This window comes from Choloepus didactylus, chromosome 5 (genome assembly GCF_015220235.1).
Source record: "Choloepus didactylus isolate mChoDid1 chromosome 5, mChoDid1.pri, whole genome shotgun sequence".
Lineage (NCBI taxonomy): Eukaryota > Metazoa > Chordata > Mammalia > Pilosa > Megalonychidae > Choloepus > Choloepus didactylus.
In genome coordinates this window covers 80,761,685-80,778,660 of record NC_051311.1, presented here as the reverse complement: position 1 = coordinate 80,778,660, position 16,976 = coordinate 80,761,685, and the positions used below count along the sequence as shown (strand labels likewise).

The window sequence follows — 16,976 nt, the reverse complement described above, 5'->3', positions numbered from 1 at the left end:
GACATATTTATGTATCTTCCATTCATATGAAGCTATTACTCTTATTTTAAAGAAATAAGGGGACATATACAACTTTAAAAAAAAATTTTTCCCAATGGATCATAAACATTTACCCTCATTTTAAAGGAAAATATGTTTTCCTGATTAGAAAGGGGGAGAGGAGTAGGTCTTTGGAAAATCTCCCTTTTATAGGGGGGAAAATGTCTTGGTTTATTATTATTTCTCCCTTAAAAGTGGGGGAGAAATAGTACAGATTGATCTTTTATTCATATGACTGATACAGATGGTTGGAGCATTTATTGAAGTAAGGTAGATAAAACCAATTTATCTATCATGGTATCTCTAGTTATTCTATCATAAATATTAAACTTTAATATTTTTCTGGAAATGTGACAGAATTTATTATTTTAAAAATGCCGAACATCGTTGTGTTAGTTTCCTATAGCTGTTGTAACAAATTGTCATAAACCTAGTGGTTTAAGGCAATTCAAATTTATTCTCTTTCAGTTTTGAAGGTCAGAAGTCTAAAATGGGTTGTGATGGCTGTGTTTCTTCTAAAAGTCAGAAGGGAGAATCTGTTTCCTGCTTTTGCCAGCTTCCAGAGGCCCCCTATATTCCTTGTCTTGTGGACTGACATCACTCCAATTGCTGCTTCCTGTCATCACATCTTTCTTTCTTGACTCTGATCTTCCTCCCTCCCTTTTATAAGGATCCTTGTGGGATACTCCAGAATAACCTCATGACAAGGTCCTTAACTTAATCGCACCTGCAAAGTCCCTTTTGCCATGTAAAGTAACATTCACAAATTCCAGGGATTTGGATTCTGTCTACCACAATGGTAATTTTAAAGTATGTGTTTATAAAGGTAAAAACAATAAATTTGAGGGGCAAACATCTCTTTCAAATTATCACCACTGGTACCATATTTCCAAAACAACAGTCAAGATAAAATCAAGATTGTGTGTGTGTGTATTACTTTTTTTTTCTTTCTGTGATACCATTGCAGTAACCAGTTTAGAGAAAGGCAATTTTTTTTTTAAACCAATCTTGATAAGTTAGACTAAAGAAGAAGAGAAATAATCATAGCTTATTCCTGCAAATCATAAGGAAGGATTTTTTTTAAACTCCTTTAACAATGACTAGAAGCAAAGCCATTTGTATAGGAAATTCTAATTTCAAGATGGAAAAAAATGCATGTGATTGGGGTTTAATAAAAGATTGCTAAAAGACTGCCTTTTTTCTGTTTTACTGGAGACCTGTGAACATGAACCATCTTATTCACAAGGGCAGGATCTTGTTCACCTGACTACCCACTAAAACATGCAATTGCTTCAGGTCAATTATATGAACAAGAAAAAGTAATTCAGTTCTCTAAAAATATCTCCAATAATGCTTTTAAATGTTTCAACTACATCTCGCAATTGGTATTTTTTAAAAAAAATGAGTATTTCTCAGACACTATGGCAATTCATTGCAGCATCCATAATAGCAATATTCTGCAGAACACAATTAATGAACTGTACTTTCATTTTTCGGCTACAAGCAAAATAGTCCAAAGTTTTAAACGACTCTTTCACATAAATATGCAGAATGACTATTCTCTTGTCACTGGTCAATTTTCAAATGATATCTGAAAAAAATGAACTAAAGTATTTCAATAATTATGGGAACCAAATCTGAGAGTTGTATAGTACACCTATAAAATCAGTGTCCTAAGAAGGTGTGATAGATTGAATCATGCCCCCCATGAGACATGTTCAAGTTCTATGGGTGTGGACTCATTTGTGAACAAGATCTTTGAAGATCCTGTTTTGATGAAGTCTTTGAAACAGGGTAGGCCTTAGTCCTTATGACTGGAGTCCTTATAAGCAGAGGAAATTTGGACACAGTCAGTCACCTAGGAAAAGCCAGAGAATGAGATATATTGCCATGTGACAGAAGCAGAGCTGCAAACCAGTGAACCTCAAGGATTACTGGCAAACCAGCACCAAAATGTTACGCACTCTGGGAGAAAGCAAGGCCTGGCGATACCTTGATGTTGGACTTCTAACTTCCAAAACAGACAAATTCCTGTTGGTTAAGCCAATTCATTGTGTGACATTTGTCATGGCAGTCCCGGCAAACTAAGACAGAATGTACTAATTTTAAAAGGTATTCTTATGTCTTCATCTTGATTTTTGAGCAGAGAAAAGAAAAAAACTGATAGAATTAAGGTGTCATAAACTATTATTCTTTTTAGAGAGATTTTTTGTAAAAACCTAGGACAAAAAGAGTAGAGTGAAAACAACCTGAGATTGATGTGTAGAAGCCAGGAGGTCCACTTTGTTGGAGTCAATTAGGTTAAAATTTGTTAGATCTTGGTAAGACCTGCCTTGGTCATAAGCCATGATGCCCCATACTGGATTTTATTTTCCATCAGTGTATAATGTTCTTGACATATGATTTGCAGTTCATATTTATTAAATAGGAGAAGAAATGAATGTAAAATCAGAAGACAGGGCTACCAATGCTTAGATCCTCTCAGCTTTACCTTAGCTAATGGTTCTTAAATATAAATGAGTTTGGCTAAGGCTGAAGAATGAACATGTTCTATTTATCTAAAAATAATTAAGCAACCAAAATTATATAAAATTAGGACTAATTTGTTTCTGATTTCTGAATTCCCATGTGCAAGAGAGGAGGAGGAGGAATTTAAAAAACTAAATTTAGTATGATTTCATTTTTTTCTGAAATATTGATGCATATAAATGAAGTATACTTGATTGTCTTCGTAATACTGGATACATAGGGATGTATAGCTCAAAATTGTGGAAGTTAGGCAGTAAAGCTATGAATACAGAGTTTAATGGGATTATCCAAATGACTGCTAAGAGGCTATGACCCTTGAAATTCAAATAAAATATGCTTGAATCCTTTGGGCACTCTACATTTTTCCTTGAGTGGCTGCAAGCTTTTGTTGTTGTTGTTGTTTTTAAAACCAAATTAGTCTGTTTCTGGATCACTTTATAATCCCACATATGCTTTCCTTTTTCTGCTCCATGATGTGCAAAAAGATTTCCACCATTTCCTTAAATTACACACACACATTCACAAATTCTCATTCCATCAGGTCTTTGAGTATAGACAGCGAACCTTGATGTTTCTAAGAGAAGGAAGGGTTTTAAACCACAAGGTGGAAAACTTATACTTGGATACCAGACATTTCTGTTCTTAAAAAAAAAAAAGTCATTATTGCCAACTTGATCTTAAGCCTCATTAATTCTTAGTAACAGAGTCATTTAGTCCCAGTCTCCAAGCTTAGTTTTTGATCTCTTTTATATTCAAAGATTTGGTGAAATGCTTTATTAAACAATGGTTCTTCAGCCCCAAGTCTCATCTTTTTCTCTTCCCCACCAGTCTCTGCAAAGAGAAGTAACGTATGGAGATTTGTTTTCCCACTGACATGAATTATGTTTTTCCCCACAAAGAGACAGAATCACTACAGGCAGTTTGTGAATTTAAATAACATTTTTGTCTTTATTAAATAAGATTAGTCAAAGTAATAGTACTTCTTTCAATGCTAGATCATAACTGGTGAAGATAAGAGAAAAAGCCTGGCCAATTCAGTCAAGTGGTTCAGAACTTATAGCACATGGCACTCTTTCCATGTTCCCTAAATAGAATAAAAATGAAATAAAAATGATCTTGTTCAGAACCCTTGGAAAAATGAACAGAACGTAAGTACAAGATTAATAGAGACTCAAGTTAGCGCTGTTTGGCTGGGAGTTCTTAGATCACTTGGTTGAAAATGTTCTTCAGACCATAACATAAAGGTGAGTCCCCTAGCACAGAGAACTCAGCTCTTTTCTGACTGGGAAAGAGAATTACACAGAGCACTAGGCTGTCTTTTCATCACCTAACCAGTTTCATTTAATATGTGAATTAACTAGAGAAGTAATTTCCCTCCCCGTTCCTTGGGACTATTACAACAGAGAATCTAAAACTTGATTTATTGTGTATCGATACTATATAAACTCCTTCATAGGGAGAAGCACGTGAAATTCTCAAACGCTATCAACTTTCAATGGCAGGTTTTTCAGATACCCAAAAAAGGTCCTAGTAATTGTCAATGGTGACCAGGGCAACAATGAACTAGGACTGGTTAGGTCTTGAAGGAGTTAATGAAACCTTCACAGGAACACAAATTCAAAGGTCTTGCCTCTAGGATTTCAGAGTATGTAGTAATTTGACTCAATTTAAACCACCTGGTTGAGAATATGTAGACTAGATTTTTAATTAGTTGAATAGTAAGTTTTTAATGCATTGGTTTGGTGTTATTTAAAAATAACCTATGCCAGAAATTAAACCATTTTAATCAAAGTCAGTGAGAAAAGAATAGCACAGTGGTCACAGTGCAGGACTCAGAAGCCAGAGAGGCTGGGTTTGAACCCTTCCTTTGTCATCCAGTGGCTAAATGTTCCTGGGGAAGTTACTTATCTCTTTTCTCGGTTTTTTCATCTTAAAATGGAGACGGTAACAGGATCTACTTCAGAAAGTTGTGAGGAATAAATGAGTTCAGTAAAGTGTTTGGCAAATAGGAGCTTTTAGACCATTTTCTATAATCCATTTTGTACTAATTCATCTAACAGTTTTCTTATGAAACATATGCAAAAACATGTATGGAAAACATACAATTTTAACCCATCTAGACTTAAAAATGCTCCTCTTCTTTTAGAAATGGGAAAATAAGTGTTAGTGTAGAATTTTAATTAGACTATAAATTAAGTGAATGTATAGTTTTTGGTCTTATTTCCAATTGGAACAGTATGTAAAATACCTATTCATTTTAGCAGGCACAATCATATAAACTTTTTATAGAAAATCCATGTATTAATTAGCCAGGCTGAATAAATTGGCATAGCAATGAGTAGAGTTCAGCCTTAGGTTGTTTTCCTGATATTTATACTGTGAAATAAAGTCTTGCTCAATAATTATATTTTTATTAGGAAAAATATTAATTTAAGAAATAGAAAATGGAAGTTTTTAATGGCAGTAAGTAATGAGGAAATTGATCTTGCAATCATCATGGAAGTGATGATTTCACTTTCTCTTTTAAAATTTCGTAACATTAATAGGAAAAAGCCATATTTAAGGGATAGTTGATATAATCTTTTAAGAGCTTTGAGCTCATGAGATAAAAATGACTTCAAAGGCCTAGAATGGCTGTTTTTCCTGGAAGGTTAACCTTATGACAACCATTACACAATTTCAACTCTATTAATATTTTCACTGCTTAAATCCAACAAAACATAGTATGGCTCAAGTAGAATTTAGTAAAAAAGGTACAAATGAAAGTATTCAATAAAACATTTTAATATCTTCCTTATATTTCTGGGTAGGAGCTTCTATTTCTATTCCTATTCAATTCCATCTACTGGGTTCTTATTACCAATTTCTACAATTTTCTGAGACTTGATCATCAAATTTTTGTAACTTAACTTTCTGGGGCTTTTCTCCTACCTATCCTTTTTTTTTCCTAGCTTTAAAAGCTGCTCAAGACTTGTTGCCAATCTTCAGAAATATATTTCTGATTTTGTTAGATCTCAAGCTACCAAGGCAATTCCATCTTTCCTTTACTGCCAACCATTTTAATGGGCATTCTACACTCTTTGCCTCTACTTTCTCAACACTCATTTGCTTCTCACCCTAGTATGATTGACTGCCACCTGCCACTCTCCTGTCACTGCCTTCACAATTCACCAGAGATTGGCCTACTGTCAAATTAGATGGTCTCATAGTGCAAAATCTATCTATTCTCTCTGCTATAACTGAACACTTTTTTCACATGGTTTCTGTGCAGATACTCTAGAATAACTATCTTATCTATCTTAACACTCTCAGTATGTTATTCCTCCCACTGTTCCTGAAAGTGTCTATTTAAGAATTTGTCTGCATGTCTTAGAGGAAACATAGATTGTATTTAATCAAAACTAGACTCATTTCCTTCCCTTGCCTCAATTTGTTTATTTTTTTCTCTATACCATAGTGGCCTCATAACCTATGTGGTTGCCTAAGGCAGAAATGTTAAGAGTCATTGAATGCTTACTTCTAATTGTTCATAAAGTTTTGGCATCATCTTTTCATTCTTGGCACCCTTCACCCTTAGAAATAGCTTCCTCCCTTTCCATGTTCTTCTCCATGTCTATATCTGCATAGGTATAATTCATGGGTCTTTCTATGGTCTTTCTATGTCATCCTCTGATTTTCTTTGGTTCATTCTCTGGTACATTCACTTTTCATTGATTGCCAAAGGATCTTTAGACTCAATATGTCAGACACCCTCTTGCTTGCCTGGCCACCAACACCCAAAGGAAGTGAATAACAGCATCCCCTTACTCTAGGCCTACCCTCTGTCAGGTCCACCCACAGAGCCACTGAGAAGGTATCGGGGCTGTGATTTAACTCATGTCTGTCTGACTCCTCTAAAGATACTGCCTCGCTAAAAGCAAAATTCTCTTACATCATTATCATATAATATCCCTTATATATATATATGGATCAAGCTCAATAAAGAATAATGTTTATAGAACAGAAAAGAAGAAAGTTTGTAAGAAGGAAGGAACACTTAACTGTGTCACTGCCAAGAGATCAATTATCATTATAATTGGGGCCAGTGAAAAACTCTCTATATTTGTAAATGGCTATATACTTTTAAATCTGTGAAGTTTCTAAAGGCATGTTGTTTTCATTCTTTAGCATGAAGTCACTTGTTTAGACACAGGACATTCTGTGCTAGAGAAGAAGTAAATCAATGCATTAATTTTGCTTAGTGACTATAGAGTGATGTACCCCTCTTTTTCTGAGAATGAGAGAGAATATTTTCTACATGAAAAACTTAATTTCTTTGATTCTTGCAAGTAATTTATGTTATCTTTTGGCTATATTAGCATAAGTAAATACCCAGCAGAGTGTCATGTACAGGAAATATTGCAAAGGCACTTTTTGAAACCATATACTATAAATTATAGTAACTGCTGGTAAACATGCATAAACCTTGTTCCTTTAGGTTAATTTAGAACATGGCCTTCCCACTGTCCCCAGGTCTGACTCTTGTTAATCTAATTATCTTTTCTTTGAAAAGATCTCAGTTATTAATATAAGTATTAGGAAGAAATATGAAGAGTTGTTTTGATAATCGCAAAGCGACAGAGACTACCCCTACTCTTCTCTCCACCTTGCAGAAAAAATTTTAAAATATTTGATTCTCTTCACTTAGAACTCAGACAACTTCATTTAGAGTTGTCTACATTTCAAGCCACCAGTTTTAAAATGCATTAAACGTTTTCTGCAGGAAAGAGTGAGCTCTCTGGGCTCTCAATGTCTGCAGGCTGATGCCCAGATGATCATCAACTATGCAGGAACAGTTACAGTAGTGAACCCACTAGTTCCTCGTTATTGATTCATTAATTCATTTATTCCTGCCAACTTTGAACAAGTGGGACAGAAAGTTCTCTCATATCTAGCTAGTAGTGTATATTTGTCACAATATAAACTTGCAGGTATTTGGGTTTATATTTACAATTCATTTATTTACAGTAATATACTGAGCATATATTAAATTCCAGGAGCTATGCTGATCACTGGGGGCACAATATTGTAAAGGGCAGGGTTGCTTCCAGCCCTCACAGGGTCCAAGAGGACTAATATAGAGGTAATCATAGGGAGCATCCTTCAGGACCTTTGGAGGCAATAAATATCTAAACAAAGTGGGGAGAAAGCATTGCAGACAGAGGTAATGGCATACCCAAGGATCCAGGGACAAGAAAATATGGTGAATTGATACTAGTTTGCCTAGCTGGATAGGTGAATTGGCTAGAGAAACAGGAATAGGTCTTGAAGGATTTTAGACTGCATCTTCGTGGAAATAGGGAGTCATTAAAAGGGAATAGCATCAAGAAGACAACCATAACCATATATGCATTTTAGAAAGCTCAAACTGACTTCAGTTTGATGGATACAAGAAAGGAAAGAGAGTAGCCAATTCATTCATTGTGGCATATAGCCAAGAAATGGTGGGAACTGATATTAAAAGATGGTGGTGGGATACAAAGACAAATAGAATATATTTGGGAGTAGAATCAATAGGACAGTGATAGGAGATGTGGGGAAAAAAGAGCCAGAAGGCAGCGAGGTGTACTGTGCAGCTAGAGAGACTCCCCTTTGCACAGACTATGATGGCAGGTCACATAAATTCCCAAAGATGGTACCCAGGTTTCTGGGTCAAGTAACTGGGTAGATGGTGTTACTCTTCAGGGAAAACAGGAAGAGAAATGATATTGGAGGGGGCTGATAATGTGCTCAGGTTTGGATGTGCTGACTTTGAGGTGACTATGGCATATCAAATAATTCATGAACAGTAGGTAGTGGGACAGGTAAGGCTGGAACATGTGGAAATTTCCTTGGCATCATCTGTGGATTTGACTATATCAACATATAGATAGTAATTAAAGATAAAGGAACCTTTCCAGGGAGAATACGTACAGTGAGAAAAGTTCAGTGTTAGGACACCCCATTCCAGGACTAAAGAGAATAGGAAAAGACCCTGCTACTGACACAGGAGTAAGCTCCATAAGGAGTAATGTTACAGAAGAGAAAGGAAGAAAGTTTGTAAGAAGGAAGGAACAGTTAACTGTGTCACTGCCAAGAGATCAAGTAGGGTAAAAATTAAAACCTAATTATGATATTTAGCATGAAAAAAACATGAACTTGTTGAGGGCATTTCTGGTGGAAACTGCTGAGGATGGGAACTAAGAAGTGATGGGTTGAGGAGAGAATGGGAAGTGAGGAAGTAGAGCCAGGGAGTGTAGGAAATGCTTTGGAGCATGTGGAGTGTGCAAGAATTTGGAGTGTGAAGCAGAGAGGAGAGAGAAAGGTAAGTAACAGTTGAGGGGAATATGAGTTCAGGAAAGATTTTTGTTGTTGTTGTTAAAGAAGCATGGGACTTAAGAATGTTCAAATATTGATGGAAAAGAATAAGCCAAGATGAAAGGATTGACAATGATCAAATTCTTGAGAAGGAGAAGTTTCCAGAAAACTGCTGGAAAGATTAGCCTTAAATAGGAAGAGGTAAGTCTCTTTCATTGTAACTGTAGGGGAGGAAAAAAGGGACATAGGTACAAGTTGCTTTTTTGGTGCAGTGGCAAAATTTGGGGGAAGATTCCTGGCTGATGTCTTACTTTCTCTGTAAAGTTGGAGGCAAGGGCATCTGCGGAGGAAAGGGTGAAGAAGGATAGAGCAAGGAATCAGAAGTTTGGGAGTATTAATTATGGCAAACAGTTATTAACCTCTATGATTCAGGACATTTGCTGTGCAAATTTACATTAATTCAGTTAATTCTCAAAACAACCCTGTGGTATAAGTACCATCATTATCCTTATATTAGAGATGAGGATGGGAAGAAAGTTTGAAATAGTCTCCAAGAAGAACAGGAAAACAAGCTGACAGGGGCCCTGTTGAAGGCAGAGACCCTGAAATTACTATGGCACTAAGATAATTAATCTCACATCCTCATGAAAGCTGAAAATAAATTTTCAGAACAACTATCATGAACATGGTTTGACAGTAGTTCTTAACATATTGTAATAATATTATCTTTTGATGCATCTCTTTTCCCCATATGAGGGGAAACTGTGAATCTGAATCATAGTACTCACACCTAAGGCAGTATCCCAGGCTCATGGTGAGCACTAGAGAGTTTGTATTTATTCAATTTAAACTTGTTTCCATCCTTCTCTTTTTTCCAGACCCATCAAGTACTTTCTCTTCTTGGTTTAATATTCCACATTTCTCACCTACTCCGCATATGATTTTGTTCTGAATCTCTTTGTGTTCATGCTTATATTCGGCTGTGTAAGCTTGACATGTTTATGGTTATATATTTATCATAGAGCATCCACAAATGAAAGTAATACTTAAGCTATAGCTGAGAAGAAATGTTCTAACATCAAAGTTTGAGATTTCACAATTCTCTTTTTGTAAACTAAGAGAAAAATAGCAGTGGTCTATAATGGTGAGAGTTCAATTTTGTTACTGTCTGTCAATCTTGTCCCCAATTTTAAGGTGAACATTTTCAGGCTTTTACCACCAAGCATGTTGTTAGCTGTGAGTTTTTCAGAAATGCCCTTTGTAATGTTGAGGAAGTTTTCTTCTGTTGCTAGTTTGCTGAGTGATTTTTATCATGAAAGGGCAGTGGATTTTTTCCACAATAAAAACAAAAAGTAGGACAGACGAGGAGCAGGGCTAAGGTAAACAGGTATAGAATAGACAGAGCAAGGAGGAAGAGAAATGAAAGAGGAAGAAATGGGGAGGGAAATACAAAGGGGGAAATGGTGAAAGGAAAGAGAAGGGGTAGAAAGTATACAAACTAGAGGGAAAGGACAGCAAGAAGAAATGGTACCGGGCAGCTTTTCACTGTGCTTTGCAGTATATAGCGATACTTTCCTTTCACTGCTGCTTTACTTGGGAGTTAGGAAATCAGCTACTGTTTTAGAAAATTATTATAAGACAAAGCTGGAAGTCTGGTGTTATTAACAATATGAGTTCACAAACAACAACAAAAAAGTTATCTGAATATCAAACACTGTGCATTTGAAGGTAAACTTCCAAGAGGGCTAATAACCAAAAGTGAGTTGTAAGTAAGTGTGAGTTTTTAGCAACTATAACAAGTTACCACAAATTTAGCAGCTTAAAACAAGACAAACTTATTACCTTACAGTTCTGCAGGTCAAAAGTCCAAAAGCAGCCTGTCAAGGTGTTGGCAGGAATGTTCCTTCTGGTGGTTCTAACCTGCATCAGCCTGGCTTGTAGCCCTTAAGTCCGTCTTCAAGCCTTTTGCCCCCTCTTATATTGAAGCTTGTGATTACATTGGGCTCACCTGTATAATCCAGGAAACTCGCCTCTTCTCAAGATCCTTAAAGTAACCATTAAATCACAGCTGCAAAGTACCTTTTATCACATAAGGCAGCATATACACAGATTCCAGGGATTAGGGTGTGGACGTCTGTAGGAGACCATTATTCTGAAAACTACATTCTCCTAGTTAATATGTAACTGGAGAAGAAATAAAGGGAAGGAAGAGGGGATGACCTGCCAAGTGAATAAAAGATGATATTTACAGTTAGGGTTTTCTTTCATTTCAAGGGACCTTGAATTGAAGAGATTATCATGGATTATTCATGTGAACCCAATCTGATCACATGAATCCCTAAAAGCTGAGAACCTTTCCCAGCTCTGGTCAGAGAAAATTATGTGATGAGGGGAGCAGGGTCATATAGATGGCAGCAAAAGGACTTGGCAGCCCTTGTTGGCTTTGGAGGTGGAGGAAGGGCTATGAGCTAAGGAATGTGGGTGGCCTCTAAAAGATAGAAAAGGAAACGGACTCTTCCCCTAGAAGAGTCTCTAGCCCTGCCAACAGCTTGATTTTAGCCCAGTAAGATCCATGTCAGACTTCTGACCTCCAGAAATGTAAGAGAATAAATTTACATTTGTTAAGCCGTTCAGTTTGTGGTAATTTATTACATCAACAATAGCAAACTAATTCAGGGAACTACATATTGAAATTATAAACTGGGACAGAATTAAAGATAAGGGAGTAAAACTCTAGCAGAGATGATCATTCCACACTGCCTAGGGAGTTGACTGGGAGACTAAAACAGCTTCTTTAATTCTAGCTTTCACAGACCACTTTTCTCTGACTGAGTTATTGAACTTGACTTTACTGTTCATAGCAAATTATCAGCTGATTTGTATACACTTAATGAAAATATAGGCTCAGGGGAAATGGCAGCAGCTCTGATTACAAAACCCAAGGTACTGGCCACTACAGAGCAACATAGATTTAGCTGTACCACAAAATATTGTAAGTTATGTGTTAATATGCTAAGGACATATTCTTTACTGCTAACTTAATGACTATTATAATTTATTTTGCACTTACTATATGCCACACACTGTGATGAGAATTTTACATATATTATTTCATTTCATTCTCACATCTATATGCAAGTTATTATTCCCATTTTACAGATTAAATTTAAGTAAACTGACTCCCCATCACAGTGGTCATAGGAATATCTGACTCTGAGGTACACATTCTTCCATTATGCAAGTTGTCAGAAGATAGAGTGGTAGCATCAAGTCTTTCTTATTCTTTAAAATAATTAGTTCAAATACAGTACTGGTTTTGCATATCTGTGCTTCCGCATAACAATCCACTCAAAACTTGATTTTTGCTTTGCATTGCCGAATGTGACCTATTATAGGAGCAACTGTACTTTTTGAAGTTTATGATGTGGGCATTTAACTGAAAGGGAAGATACAGAATAAAATGACACTGTGTCCCAGATTCTATTGAAGGAGGCTATCTTCAAGAGTTGGAAATGTTGACAGTAAAACTTTGCTTGAGGCTTTACTATGGCATGTAAAGGGCAACAATTTAAGAATGAAGTTATAAAATAATTTGTTTGATTTCTACTGAACTCAAGCAAATGTATCAAGATACATAGTTTCATATATCTGATATTGTTTGGACAAATATTAAATAACAGACCATTGGCAAACCACTCAATTTAATTTTTGACTGACCAATTAGAAATTAGTTAAAAGAATGGATTTCCTTTTGGGTCAAAGTATGCTGAGTATTTTAAGCTTTTTACTGCAAGATGTAAAGGTGACGGAATTAAAGAGATTAAAGAATTGAACTCTTGATTTACTCTCAATGTTGCTTTATACAAAGGGAAAAATCTATCTATTTGAAGTAATAGACTTTTATTTTTTAAAATGCTAGTCAAACTGATTAGATTTTTCTAATTATGTATCTTTTTTCCATTACATTCTGCTTCTTCTGTTCAATAATGAGAGCTTTTTAAGGACATCCCAAACATTTATTTTGGTTGAGAGTGTCATTTCCTAATTTTCTTTTTTGTGGAACAGGGCTATCCACATGGATTTTGGTTAACCAAGTTAGCTAACTAATTAAACTTGGAGGAAAAAAAGAAGGAAAAGAGAGATCAATTATTGGTGAAGCTGATTAAGCATGAGAAAAATGTGAAGAAAATTTATCAAAGTTTAAAAATTAAGCCTATGAGAAAAATGTGAAGAAAATTTATCAAAGTTTGAAAGCAATTTTAGAACATAAAAAATGATTCTTATTCTGGATCAGATTTACATTTATTTAGCTCCAGTTCTCTCTCTCTCTCTTTTTTGACACAGATACAAAGGGCCATGTTATCTTAAATATGATTATTATCATTTCATATTAATCTCAAAGATTAGAAATGTTTGCAAAACTAATTTTATGAAACAAGCATTAGGGTTTTGTGGCAAGCAGAATTCTAAGATGACTCCCAGTTACTGCAACCTGATATACATGCACCTTCTCCCAGTTATTCAATCAACACTAATACAGGTGCTGCTCTAAAGGGATTTTGCCAATGTAATTAAGGTCTCAAATCTTAAAACAGGGAGATTATCCTTGGTGGACATAATCTCATGGGCTCTTCAAAGGGACTGGGCTCTTTCTGAAGAAGTATGATGCAATGGAGATTCTCCATTGCTGTTTTGCAAGGTGGATGGGACTGTGTGTCACGGACTGGTGGGCAGTCCTTAGGATCTGAGAGTGACTGCAAGCCAAAACAACAAAGAGATGGGGGCTGCAGTTTTTCAATTGCAGGGAACTGGATTCTGCCAACAATCTGAATGAGCTTGGAAGTGGATTTCTTCCCAGAGCCTCTGGATAAAAATGCAGCCTGACTGACAACTTGAATCTGATTCATTGAGCAGAGAGCCCAAACTATGCCTGCCTGGACTTCTGACCCACAGAACTGTGAGCTAATAAATGGGTATGTTTTAAGCCACTAAGGGTGTGGTGATTTGTTACATAGCAAAAGGATCTAAGATAGTGTTTTAAGAAACTTACAAAAATCTCAACCAGTGTTGCTTATTGTGATGATATTTATAAGTTTGCGCCACACTGTGGAAAATAGTGCTGGTTATTTTCTATCTGAAACTTAGTGCTTATTTTCAATTCATGTGATGACTACTAACTACTTAGGAATTTGGTAAATAAATTATTCATACCACTTAATATATGTATTAAAGCGTTGTCTTTCCAGACTCAAGAACCCTAATCACTTTGTCCATTTGCATATGGCAGTGCATCCCTCCCCTTGATTATTTTAGCTTGTCTTTAAATATTTTCCTGAAGAACAGTGATTAGATCTGAACAGCAGAGCATATGGTAGGCAAATCAGGGTTTTGTACAAAGACAGGATGATATTTATGAAGTAAACAATGTAGAAGCAAAGGTTTAGGAGGTTTTGTTTAGCATAAGTGACATACCACTTTCTACCAAAAGCACAATAGTAAAAGTAGATGAAATAAAGGCTTTCTTCATTAGACTGTAGGGTGAATATTTCAAACCAAAGACTAGTTTTAATGGAAGCATCTAAAAATCAATATGGAAACCTCAAGAAAATACTTCTTTACTCCATGTCTCAAGAAACAAGAGGTCATATTTGTGTCACAAAACTCCTGTTTGCCCATTTTGGAATCTGTAAAGGTATTAGGATGCAACAGGCACTGGAGCGTGGATGCTCTTGGCTTTCGTGAATTTTTCTCTTCTGTTTCAATCATGTTCCTGTGCCTGGAAGTGCTTCCTGATAAGCAGGTGCTGCTGGGGAAGGACTAATGGAGGAGGATGCAGGATGCTTCAGCCTGAAAAAAAGATTAGATCTTATAGGAGAAGGGCAAAATAAAGAAGTAAATAAAGTTGATAAGTTCATCTATGGTCTAGTCAACTCACTAGGGTTTGAAGCATAATATTTGGTGCTTAGAGGTCTGGGTCTGAGGTCTCCAAGACTACCCCGAGGTTAAATGGATTCACTAGACTCACAAGGCGCAGTATATAATATATTCAACTCTACGATTTATTACAGAAAATCAGCAAAGGGGAAAGGCATATGAGATGAATCCATAGGAAATCAAGCACAAGGTCCCAGAGTCCTCTCCCAGTGGAATCATGCAGGATGGGCTTAATTCTTGGTCTTGGTCTTATATGTATCAAAATTCTAGAGTCCGAGAAGTGTAGCAGGTGTTCAGCATAAACCATATTGTTTGTACTAACAATTTAGGCACAGTGAGCCACTCATCAGTTAGAGAGGTGAGAACCCTCCAAAAATCTAAATTCCCAGATGCCAACCAAAGGCCAATCTTGCAAAGAGAACTTTCTAATGATAATAGTCTCAGGCCTGCTATGTTATCTTTTTCCTGCTTAGTGTCCAAATAGTGATATGGAGCTAAAGACCTACTCAGAGTATACTAGGAAAAAAGTCATGTTGACTGGTAGCTAGAAAAGAATTTGAATATTTCTATATCTTAGTTGGCTGCAGCTAATTCAAGGACCATCAAATCTGTTTCAAAGGAAAATACGGTCTGTAGGAGATTAAAATAACATATATACCTGATATAGATTGTTCCTCAAAGCTCTAGATAAGCCAATGGTTTTCATTCATTCAAAAAATTTCACCTGTTTTTTATAGAATACCTACTATATATCAGGCATGTTTCAGGTGCAGGATTATAATTTGAGCAAGAGAAAAAAATACCCTACCTGCTAAGGCTCATATTATAGTGAGGGAGACAGGCAATACACAAATACATAATCACATTATTGATAAATGCTAAGAAGAACAAACCAGGCAAAAGGGATTGGGATAGGTAGGGGGTACAACTTGAAATATGGAAATGCCTCACTGATAAGATGATATTAAGAAAAGACTGGAAGTGAGTCATGCAGATACACAGAGGAAAACCATTCCGTGTAGAAATAACACAAATGCAAATGCAAAGATTTTGAGACAGGAGTGTAAATGACGTGTTCAAGGAAGAACGGAGAGGCAGTAGAGCTGAAGTGGAGTGAGCCAGGGAGATGAGAAATGACAGAAAGCCAGAGGATATAGGACCTTGAAAGTAATTATAAGGACTTTGGCTTCCACATTGAGTATGATGGGAGGTCACTGGAGGGTTTTAAGTAGAAAAATGACATGATCAGCTTTTGGTAATAGTCATTCTGGCTGCTGTATTGAGGATAAATTTTAGGGGAGAATGGTGATAGCAGAGAGACTAGTTCAGAAGCTAATGCACTAAGATGCTGGTGACTTGGATCAGAGTGATAGGGTGGACATAAGAAGTTATGGTCAGATTCTGTATACATTTTGAAAGTAGAGCCAAAATTTGCTGATAGATTGAATATGGGATATAAAAAAGAGAGAAGACAAGAATGACGCCATGGTTTTGGTGGTGAACATTGGAATGATGAATTTGCCATTTACTAGATGGGGAAAATTGCCAGTGCAGCAGAGGTGGATGCTTGAGTGTTCAGTTTTGAATAATATGAGAGGTCTTTTAGGTTATACAAGACCAAGTTGGCCTTATCTGTCTGCCACCATCGAGCCCACTTTCATACAAGAGTGGAATGAATTCTTCTGCACAAAGATGTATATATTTTTTAGAAAATTTCCCTAAACTTGCTTGTGTTGTACTAAATTGACAAAATTACTTCCTAGTCAAGGTTTTTATAGTTATCATCTAAATTTAAGGCACTGCATTAAAAGAAGAAAATAAATGCACAAATCTTTTACAGAGAGTAAGATCAAATGCCTAAGATAGGCATGGACAGTTGGCCCATATTGCTTTTAAATAAATGTGTAATTCAGTTAGTGATTGGAACAGACTTAAAGGCCTTATATCTAATGTAACATTATAATAAAAATTTAAATGTTGTAAGAAGCTGTTTAGAAAGAGTTCTTTTATTAGTTACATTTATAAATGTTAGCTTTGATTTTCTAGACCACTTTTCAAGTCTTCATTATTGGATTTTAACTTATTATACTGTAAGTCTTCTTCTAAATTGCAACCTTTAGTGATCACTGGAACATTGA

General features: G+C 36.0%; 1 long non-coding RNA gene across 1 annotated transcript in view; it reads right to left on the bottom strand.

The window, feature by feature from the left end:
* Positions 1-11,012, bottom strand: part of LOC119534217 — a 192,144-nt gene extending 181,132 nt beyond the window's left edge. Inside the window, exon 1 of the long non-coding RNA XR_005216986.1 lies at positions 10,984-11,012. This is a non-coding gene — a long non-coding RNA (uncharacterized LOC119534217). The remainder of the gene's footprint in view (positions 1-10,983) is intronic.
* Between the last annotated feature and the right edge of the window lie 5,964 nt (positions 11,013-16,976).